General features: G+C 38.4%; 1 pseudogene; it reads right to left on the bottom strand.

Moving 5' to 3' along the window:
- The window catches only part of LOC110288359, a 6429-nt pseudogene extending 2108 nt beyond the window's left edge, over positions 1 to 4321 (bottom strand).
- Positions 4322 to 11729: the final 7408 nt, after the last annotated feature.

The following is an 11729-nucleotide window of genomic DNA, read 5'->3' as shown; positions in this document are numbered from 1 at the left end:
GAACTCCCTCTGTAGACCAGGCTGGCCTCGAACTCAGAAATCCGCCTGCCTCTGCCTCCCGAGTGCTGGGATTAAAGGCGTGCGCCACCATGCCCGGCTGTAGTAACAATCTTAACAAGATTGCCAAAGCCAGTATTTCAATCAGGAGAAAAACCACCAAGTGTCTCCTGAGCAGGTATAAGGAGAAAATTATTATTAATTTTCACATTCCTAGCTTTATGTATAACCTAAACCAAGTTATGGGAATGGATCAGAAAAACATAAACTAAAAGACACTGCAAATAGCTTGTACTAATAAGAAACATCAAAGAAATAGATAGTGAATACTGAACTACTGAGGCAGGCATGGGTTATTTCAGAATTTACCACATGCCAGGTGCTCTCCTGGGTAGATGAGGGTAAGAGTCTGTGTCCAGTCATTTGGTGGGTCTAGGTCTACTTTGAGTTATATTAACATTTTAAACTATTGATACTAGGAACTGAGTCAAAGACAGAGACAAGCAGATCCGAAGAGTCTGAGGCCAACCTTCACTACATAGTGATTTCTTGGCCAGCTAGGATTACCTTGAGAGACCCCATCTCTAAATAAGAAACAAACAAGCAAAAAATACACAAGAAAATGACATCAGGATATAAAAGCCTGAGACAGTTTCCAAATATGATGCTAATATACATAAGAAACGTATTATCTATTGACAAGGTATAATAACTAAAATTTTCATGTGGGTGCCTTTGGAATCCTGCACAGGAATGCTTACTTCTGTCTTGGAACTTTGCATGTTTTAAGGGAAGGGAGGTCTAGATAATCTTTCAGGGAAGGAACAAAATCAAGGGTATAAAAATTCCCCATTACATGATACACCAGTTTTATAATGGAGTAAAAGGAATAAAATTCTTTACATGGGCTTTGAGATTTTCTTTTTTTATTAGATATTTTCTTTATTTACATTTCAAATATTATTCCCTTTCTTGGTTTTTTCTCGGGAAAACCTCCTATCCTATCCCTTCTTTCCCTGGTCACAAACCCACCCACTCCCACTTAACTGTATCGGCGTTCCCCTACACTGAGATATGATCCATCTCAGGACCAAGGGCCTGTCCTTCCACTGATGATGGACGGGCCATCCTCTGCTACATATGCAGGTGGAGGCATGGGTCACTCCATGTGTGCTCTGTGGTTGGTGGTTTAGTTCCTGGGAACTCTAATGGTCCTGGTTGGTTCATGTTGTTATTCCTATGAGGCTGCAAGCTCCTTATGATCTTTTGGTCCTTTCTCTAGGTTCTCCATTGGGGACCCTATGCTCAGTCCAATGGTTGGCTGAGAGCATCCACCTCTGTATTTGACAGACACTGGCAGAAAGACAGTGAGAGCACTTGTTGGCATCCAAATAGTGTCTGGGTTTGGTGACTGTATATGGGATGGATTCCCAGGTGGGGGAGTCTCTGGATGCTCTTTCCTTCAGTCTCTGTTTCACACTTTTTCTCTGGATCTTCTTCCATGATTATCTTGTTCCCCCTTCTAAGAAGAACCGAAGTATGGACACTTTGATTTTTGTTCTTCTTCAACTCCATGTGGTCTGTGAATTGTATCTTGGGAATAACAAGTTTTTTGGTTATTATGTGCTCGTCATTAAGTGCATACCATGTGTGTACANTTATGAATGGGTAACTTCACTCAGGATGATATTTTATAGTTCCACTCATTTTACTAAGAATTTCATGAATTCATTGTTCTTAATAGCTGGGTAGTACTCCATTTTGTAAATGTACCACATTTTCTGATTAAATTCCTGTGTTGAGGGACATCTGGGTTCTTTCTAGCTCCTGCTTATTATAAATAAGGATTCAATGAACATAGTGGCAACTGTGTCCTTATTGCATATTGGAGCATCTTGTGGGTATATGTCCTGGAGTGGTATTAGTGGGTCCTCAGGTAGTGTTATCTCCAATTTTCTGAGGAATTGCCAAACTGATTTCCAAATTGGTTGTACCAGCTTGCAATGCCACCAGCAATGGAGGAGTGTTCCTCTTTCTCCACAACCTCTCCATCATCTGCTATCACCTGAGTTTTGATATTATCCATTCTGACTGGTGTGAAGTGGTATTTCTGGTTTGTTTTGATTTGTATTTCCCCTGATTGCTAAGGATGTTGAACATTTCTTTTGGTTCTTCTCAGCCATATGGTATTCCTCTGTTGCGAATTCTTTTTTTAGCACTGTTCCCCATTTTGAATAGGGTTCTCTCGAGTCTAACTTCTTGAGTTTTTTGTATACATTGGTATTTGTCCTCTACAGGATGTAGGATAGGTAAAGATCTTTTACCAATCTGTTAGTTGCTTTTTTTTTTTTTTTTTTTTTTTTTTTTTTTTTTTTGGTCTTATTGACAGTGTCCTTTGCTTTACAGAAGCTTTGCCATTTTATGAGGTCCCGTTATTGATCGATGATCTTTCAGTACAAGCCACTGGTGTTCTGTTCAGGAAGTTTTCCCCTGTGGCCATGTCCCAGGCTCTTCCCCACTTTCTATTTTTCAGTTTCAGTGTATCTGTTTTTTATTGTTTGTTTTGTTTTTTTGTGGAGGTCCTTAATACATTTAGGCTTGAGCTTTGTACAAGGAGATAAGAATGGATCGATTTATATTCTTCTACTTTCTAACTGCCAATAGAGCCACCAGCAATCCTTGAAAATATTATCTTTTTTCCAGTGGTTGATTTTAGCTCCTTTCTCAAAGATTAAGTATTCATAGGTTTGTGGGTTCTTTTCTGGGTCTTCAATTCTATTCCNTTGATCTACCTGCCTGTCACTGTACCAATACCATGCTTTTTTTTTTTTTTTTTTTTTTAATCACAATTGCTCTGTAGTACAGCTTTTGGATAGGGATGTTAATTCCACAAGAAGTGTGTTTATTGTTGAAAATACTTTTTGCTATTCTATGCTTTATTATTATTATTTTATTATTATATTATTGTTCCAGTGGACTTTGCTAATTGTTCTTTCTAAGTCTGTGAAGAATTGATTTGGAATTTTGATGGGGATTGCATTGAATCTGTAGATTGCTTTGAACATAATGGCTATTTTTACTATATTAATCCTGTCAATCCAAGATCTTTCCATCTTCTGATTTGTTCTTCCATTGCTTTCTTCAGAGACTTGAAGTTCTTATCATACAGATCTTCATTTGCTTAGTTAGAGTCTCACCATAGTATTTTATATTATTTGTGATTGTAGTTTAGGGTGTTTTTTCACTAATTTCTTTCTCAGGGTGTTTATCCTTTGTGTAGAGGAAGGCCACTTATTTGTTTGAGTTAACTTTAAGTCCAGCTACTTTGCTGAAGCTCTTTATCAGGTTTAGTAGTTCTCTGGTGGAATTTTTGGGATCAATTATGTATACTTTCATATCATCTGCTAATAGTGATAGTTTGACTTCTTCGCTTCTAATTTGTATCCCTTTAGCCTCCTTTTATTGTCCAATTTCTGGCTTATTACTTTATGACTCTAGAATACTTGTTTATTTCTACACACATTTTTATTATGGTAAATGTGAAAATGACACTGTCACAAAAGCAAGCATTATAATTTATCCCCAAGATAACTCAGTATAAAACAAGTCTGTTTCAGAATTTAAAAAAAAGGAAAAAAAAGAGAGAGAGGGAGGAAAAAAAGAGAAAAAGAAAGAGCTTTACATGAGTTTTAAAACAGGAGAAAATAAGAAATGAAATAAAAAGAATCAAAAGATGAATCCACCATCCACCACCAAACCCTCCAGAGGCAGGGTTTCTTGTCATGGTGCCCCTTTTACTGCTTTGTGCAGGTCTTCGTTGTGTATCAGTCTGTGAGGTGACAAACTGAATGTTCATAAGGCGGCCATCCAAAGGGACACCATTGTACTCTCTCATAGCCTTCAGGGCATCTGCTTTCCTTTCAAAGTGCACATATGCAGTCCCTAAACTTCGTCCAGAGCGATCATAGTGCACAGCAGATTTTTTCAACGTTCCAAATTCAGCAAAGAGTTGTTGAATGTCAGCATCTGACACTCTGAAGTGCAGGTTGGACAGGAGCAGCTTCCCACCAGTATCCATGTGGTTTCCAGCCCTGAAGCCACCAAGGAATCGGTCATGCTTCCACTTGTCTAGAAGTTGTTTTCGTCTGTGGTATGGTGCCAGCCTGTTCCTGCTGCCACTATGGGTGATAGTGGGCCTGTACCTCTTAGTCGCAGCTCCTCGATTCACTCGGGGATCAGGCTTGTTGTGACGTCCTTGCTGGATCTTGTTCAGCTTAATGATGTCTTCCAAAGACATGTTCATTTTGTCAGCCAGGGCAGGCATGGATTTAGGTCTTAGATCCAGTTTACCTGATTTGAAAACAAAATTTTAATTTTTGTTGAAAGTACATTTGTTATTTCAGCATATTGCACCACTAAACAATAGGGAAGATTTCCTGAGAACTTGATTAGGAAAACCAACAAGTTTGAACTTAATCAATATATACCCAGAAAGGCTTGAATTTAACAGGTATTTGTAACTGTGACTTCTCTCCATTTTGCAAATGAGAAATCTAGTTAAATACCATTCTGGTCTACTCAGAATGATTCCTACTTAAACACAGTTCAAACACACCACAGTTTCAAAATAGAAAAAAATTGTAAATATTGGAAGCAACAAACCCAGTGTTCTTAGTCCAGTCTCTGGGTGCCAGAGTCAGAGGAGAGAATTCACCCATGCAAGTCTTTTGACTTCTAAGTGCCTGCTGTAGTATCACAATACCAAACACACCATAAAGATTATGAATAGAAAACAAAATATAACCAGTTTTTCCAGGTCTACATAGGGAAATATTTTCACAAACAAAATACAGGAAAATAAAACAAATGCTTTTAATCCCAGTCCTCAAGATGCCGAAGAGGCAGGGGGTTCTTTCCAACTTCCAAGATAACCATGTCCATAAAGCCAGCTCTAGATAGTCTAGGGCTACCTAGGACAACCAGGACTTCAGAAATGAACGCTATCTGTATATTTTACCAGAAGAACATAAAACATATTAACAAACATAATATGAATGAAAACCATAACCCAATGAAAATACACACTGTCAAAAACTGAATTATTTAAAATCAAATGTATTTAGAGTTGAATGTTATGTCTAAGTCTTGGAAAAGTACTATTCCATAGCTCTGCAGACCTTGAACTCTCTTAGGAGGCACATGGCTCCCAGAGACTCGTTGGTGTGGTTCACTCACCTCTCTGTCAAGCCTTCTGTCTCAGGGCAGACTGCAGAGGAGAACCTTTTGCTCTCTTTGTAGCTTGCCTCAGCTCTCTCAAGTGTGCTGTCCAAGCCTCTCCAACCTTCTTTTATACTCTAAGGACCTCCCCTTCCCTAGATAAGCCTATCCTCTCTGATTATTGAATCCCTCTTAACACCATTACATCAGTTGGATTTGTTTGTTTGTTTGTTTGTTTGTTTGAGATAGCTGTCCTTGAACTCTCTGTAGAGCAGAAATGGCCTCCGACTCTGGGATCTGCCTGCCTCTGCCTCCCAAGTGCTTAGATGAAAATTTTTGACACCTAATGATTTAATAAACCCTTTCATAACTTCTCCCATTAGATAAGAAAAACAAAAATCAAGAAAAAAAAAAACTATGGAACAAAAATTAAAGCCAAAAGAATAGTCACAGGTCACAGGATTCTATCACTGCAACAGACAGGTCATCCAAGACTATCCTGTAGAGCGGTGCCACAAAGACAGACAGCAGCTAATTGTATGTCTTACTGGGCATCTAACCCAGGGCTGTACATGTGCCAAGCAATTACTCTGCCACTGAGACACACTCAGAGCCCTCCGTGAATGTGTTTAAGTAGAAAAATAAAATGGATGGATATTATAATAAAAGAAGGAAGCTACTAAGATACAGAGAATTAGTGTTTAAGACTTTGGGCTCAGCCATCAACTCCTTTAGAATGAATCTTATTGGGCCCCATTCTGATTCATCTCAATGTCTTTGATGGTGGAGACAGAGACATTTTTGTTTTTGTTTTGTTTTCCTTTAAGACCTTGTCACATTATGTAGTCTAGACCTTGATACATAGCCCAGGCTGGCCTCCCTCAAAATCATAGATATGCTTGCCTCCCTCTCCTGAGTTCTCAGATAAAACCCATGGGCCACTCTGCCGAGCTCAGAGAAAGATTTTTGAAAGAAATATCTTTCTTCTCAATCTTCTAAATTAAATCTATCATCACTATATTAGTCAAAATGAATTTCTAAATATAGAAAGGGGATATATTTGAATGACTTACAAGCTGCCGTTCAGTTATTACAATGGTTGGAAAATTCACGAATCCACAATCCACTCAGTTCACAAGGCTGGAGGTCTCAACTGGTCTTCAGTAGAGATGCTGGGATCCCAGGGAAGGAATGGACTTCCTAGCTCGGTGAGAGCAAGCAGACAATGAGCAAACACTTCCTCCAGCATGTCTTTATGTAGGCTTCCAGAAGAAGGTGTGGCCCAGATTAGAGGTGGGTCCTCTTAAGGCAAGATTCAGATTAAAGGTGTGTGTCAGCCTGCCTCAAGATCTGTTTTAGAGGTGGATCTTCCCATGTCACATTAACCAAAAATCCCAAACAGGTGTGTCCTCTCTTTTCAGTTTTTCATTAATTTCAGATGTAATCACATTGAAAACCAAGAATATCCATCATGGTCACTTTATTCCCATAGTCATCTATTTGCTTTCAGAGATTAGGCAAAGGTTTATTTTTGGGGTTCAACTTCTGGGCTAAGAGATTACCAGATTGTCTTAGTCCTCTAAATGTTGTTTATTTGTTCTGTGTTTGAGATGGTCTTCACTGTGTAACCCAGCTGGCCTGGTAGTACTGGGTAGATGAAGTGGGCCAGGATCTCTCAGGTGTCCTTATGTCTCTGAGATAGTGGTATAAGGGGTCTGTGTCACCATGCCCAACCTGCAGTCCTCAGAGCAGCTTGGAATATGGCACATAGAAGTATATTTGGCTAAAGCAATATTTTAATCTTTTTAAAAATTTTTTTTGAGTGCTTTCTTCCTTTCTTCCATACTTCTGTCCTTCCATTTTTCCTTCCTTCTATCCTTCCTTCATTTTTCCTTTCTTTTCTTTTCTTTTCTTTTCTTTTCTTTTCTTTTCTATCTTTTCTTTTCTTTTCTTTTCCTTTCTTTTCTTTTCTTCTTTTCTTTTCTTTCTTTCTTTCTTTCTTTCTTTCTTTCTTTCTTTCTTTCTTTCTTTCTTTCTTCTTTTCTTTCTTGCTCTTTGTTTGTTTGTTTCTTTCTTCTTTTCTTTCTTCCTTTCTCCTCACTTTTTCCTTTTTTTCTTTTCCTTTTCTTTTTTTCTTTTTGATACAGGGTTTCATTGTGTGGTTCTCATTGTCCTCAAACTCACTTCCATCTGCCTGCCTCTTCCTCTTGACTATTAACATTGAAGCAGGGCACAGCCATACTCAGCCTTATTCTGTATTACAATATATTTTGTTTTGTTTTTTTTATTCCAAAGACAAGTTTTCCCTGTGAAGCTCTGTCCTGGAACTTGATCTGTAGGCTTGCCTCATCTTCATGACCTGGTAGATATTTACATAATCCTAAAGTACTATCACAGAGACAATTATTAAGGGCAAAGAATGACAATTATTTCTGAGAACAAATATTTGATAGTTACAATCTTAACAAAAGGGCCATAGCTAGCATTTTCATATTGAGGAAAATCATCACATGGCTCCTTAGCAGGTGCATGGAGCGAAAAATAATCATTTCCGGGACATCCATAGGAATATGTAACTGCAATCATGAGAATGCAGCAGAAAAACATAAGCTAAAGGACACTGCAAGTTACTTGTATTACTAATAAAAAACATCAAAATAATAGATAGTGAATACTAAACTACTGAGCCAGGCATGGGTAATTCCAGCATGTGGCAGATAGACACAGCAGGACCAGGAGTCCAAGGTCACCTAGGGGTGCCTAAGAAGTTTGAAGCTAGAGTGATCTATGTAAGCTTCATCTCAAAACAGAGACCAAGAGAAGACTGAACTGCTATTTTCACATTGATAAAGAATTATATTTTCCATCAAAACACTACCTGGGAAATTGAGGAAACTCACAATTGTGTATGAGTAGACAGAATTATATTAACGCTTGACTCTAATATTTGTACTTCAGTTATACACCAGTGTTCTTTTTTCCTTTGAAGTTTATGGCCCTTTCAGGACACCAAATGGTTTGGAACACAGCTGTAACTTACTTGTAACCAGTTAAGTGTATATGATAATATATTATTCATAAATAGAGATGCCTAAAACATGTCACAGGAAGCTCCTATCTGGGGAATCTAGGTGAAAAGTCTATGGCAGTCCTTTGTAATTTTTCTTGCAACAGAAATCTAAAATATCCAGCAAAAACAAGGGAAAACACACATTCTCATGGAAGCTGAACAATGCTCTACTCCTGATAACTTGGTCAAGGACAAAATAAAGAAAGAAATTAAAGGCCTTTTAGAATTTAATGAAAATGAAGACACTTCATACCAGAACTGATGGGATACAATGAAAGCAGTGGTAAGAGGAAAACCAAAAGCTCTAAGTGCTTCCAAAAAGAAACTGAAGAGAGCCTACCCTAGCAGGTTGACAGCATATCTGTAAGCTCCAAAAACCAAAAGAAGCAAATACGCCCATGAGTAGACCGCAGGAAATAATCAAACTCAGGGCTAAAATCAACCAAGTAGAATCAAAAAGAGTTCAAGATAGATAAACCTTTAGCCAGACAAACCAGAGGGAAAAGAGACAATACTGGAATTAATAAAATCAGAAATGGAAAGGGAGACATAACAATGAAATACATCTTAAAATCATTATTCTGTTTGTTGAATATTAACAGTTGAAAATATTAAAATTATGTTCTACAAATATATTCTAAAATATCAGCAATTTATAAAAAGCTCATATTTATCCTTACCACTAAGGTGGTTGAATGACCAACCCATTTGAAATAATCAATGGTCTATGAAAAAAGAATAACTACAGGCATTAAAAGAGCAAGTCCAAGAGCAGCAGAAGGCTTAGCACATAGAGGAGTCCACCAGCATTTGGACTTCTCCAGTATTTGTCATTTAAGAAAAAAAAAATCTGCCAAATGGAGAATGTTGACAGATCTCAGAGTGATTAATAGGTTTATTAATCAGCCAATGGGTTCTTTGGAGCCTGGGATTCCATTGCCTTCCTTGATGCCTAAAGAATGGCCCATCATAGTGATTGATCTGAAAGATTAATTTTTCACCATTTCTCTACATAAGTGTGATAAGAAAATGTTTGCTTTCCCAGTACCTATCTTCAGTAGAGGTCACCAAAAAAAAATGATCATTGTGGGCTGGAGAGGTGGCTCCTTGGTAAGAGCACTGACTGCTCTTCTGAAGGTCCTGAGTTCAAATACCAGCAACCACATAGTGGCTTACAACCATCTGTAACAAGGTCTGACACCCACTTCTGGTGTGTCTGATGATGGCTACAGTGTACTTACATATAATAAATAAATAAATCTTTCAAAAATCATTAGAAAGTCCTGCCACAAGGAATGGTAAATAGCCATACCTTGTGTCAATATTTTTACAACAGCCATTGCAGATAATTCACAAACAATTCCCCAATCCATTATTTTTCATTATATTGATGACATCTTTTTTTTGGTTTTGTTTGTTTGTTTTTTGTTTTTGTTTTTGTTTTTGTTTTTGTATTTCGAGACAGGGTTTCTCTGTATAGCCCTGGCTGTCCTGGAACTCACTTTGTAGACCAGGTTGGCCTCGAACTCAGAAATCTGCCTGCCTTTGCCTCCCAAGTGCTGGGATTAAGGGCGTGTGCCACCACCACCCTGCTTTTGATGACTGATCGAGATAAGCTGATAAGATAAGGTGATAAGATAAACTGATTCAGAGGTAAGTATCGTGGAAAGAATGTTTGATGAAGTAAAAAAAAAAAAACAAACAAAAAAACCTTGCCTTCCTGGGATTGCAATTCACCCCTCAAAAAGTACAAAGAAGGGATTCTATTAATTTTGGGGGTATAAAAGAAGTTTGCAAAGGGTTAGGCCACAAAAGGTGCAAATCAGAAGAAACCAGTTAAGGACCCTTAATGATTTCCAGAAGGCACTGGGAGATATCAACTGGCTGTGGCCTGTGATTGACTTGGCCACTCAAGACCTAAGCAATTTATTTCACACCTTACAAGGTGATTGTCTTAGTCCGGGTTTCTATTCCTGCACAAACATCATGACCAGGAAGCAAGTTGAGGAGGAAAGGGTTTATTCAGCTTACACTTTCATACTGCTGTTCATCACTAAAAGAAGTCAGGAATGGAACTGAAGCAGGTCAGGAAGCAGGAGCTGATGTAGAGGCCATGGAGGCATTTTCTTTACTGGCTTGCTTCCCCTGGCTTGCTCAGCCTGCTTTCTTAAAGAACCAAGACTACCAGCCCAGAGATGGTCCCGCAAACAAGGAGCCTTTCCCCCTTGATCACTATTTGATAAAATGCCTTACAGTTGGATCTCATGATTTTCAAATGGCACACAATCTAAGCCAGGGCATGAATCAGGTGTAGAATTATGTCAAGTTAAGATAGATGACAGTGGTGCTATTTAATTGACAAAAATGATAGACTGGGTATTAGGTTTAGCCTGTACTTTATAAATTACAAAATGTTAATCATTGTGCTCAATTTATATCTGAGATAAAAGAGTCTTGTAATTAGAAGGAAGGGGGAAGTGTTTCAAATAGCCCTAGTCTTGTATTTTGATGCTAATTCCACACTACTGGGAAGGATGGACACTAGGAGTGAATCACAGGTACAGGTGCCTCTGAACCTTTGCCACATCTTAACTTTCCAAATAAAGCCTAGAACTGGTGATTGTGCAGTGGGAGGGAAGGTGGAGCAAAAAATTTGGGGGAGACAAGAGAGGAGAGGAGAGAGAGGACAATTTAGGAGGTGGAAGGAGAATGGAGCAGAAGCACATTGCCTGGAGAAACCACAGTTATATGGTATCTTATAAATAGGAATAGAGTAGGGTAGTGTTATATCTGCCCAATCTAGGTGTGTATCTCCTATTCCAGTTAATTGAGTAGTGATTTCTTTAACTGGGCGTTTTTGGGTTTGGAGATTTACTACAACGGCTTGCTAAAGACTCTGGAATTTTATCTAGAAGTTAATGGCATCATCGGGAAGTTTTTGAGCGATAGTCAAAATTCATATATTTTTAGAATACTATTAAATCAAAGAAGTAACCAAATCGAACTACTGCAATGGTGACTTGATAAATATGGAAGGGGAGGGAGCAGCACACTCAAACATTGGAATGAAGAAAAGGCATATGCCACCATGGCCATCTGAGTTTAGGTTGGCTTAGTCCTGGCTTGGGGAGTTGCTTCACAGAGAGCTTGTTTAACACATACAAGTCTAGATGGATCTCTAGTGTCACAAACAAATTAGAGTTCTGTAAAATCCTCAGTACGGTCCGTTGTGGTGTAACATACTTTGATCCTAGAAATCAGAAAGCAGACACAGGCAGATCTCTATGATTTTTAGGTCACCCAGTGGTTACATAGAGACCCTGTCTTAAAAACAAGTCAAAGGAGTACAAGATCATCTAATTTTATACTTTGGGAAGCAGAACTCAGGGAGAATAAAAAAAAATTCCATCCAAGGGGCCACAGAAGTGTCCCTTTCCTCAGAGTC

This window comes from Mus caroli, unplaced genomic scaffold (genome assembly GCF_900094665.2).
Source record: "Mus caroli unplaced genomic scaffold, CAROLI_EIJ_v1.1 scaffold_13214_1, whole genome shotgun sequence".
Taxonomy (NCBI): domain Eukaryota; kingdom Metazoa; phylum Chordata; class Mammalia; order Rodentia; family Muridae; genus Mus; species Mus caroli.
Note: the sequence above shows the minus strand (reverse complement) of the source record. Positions and strands in the feature narration are given on the sequence as shown.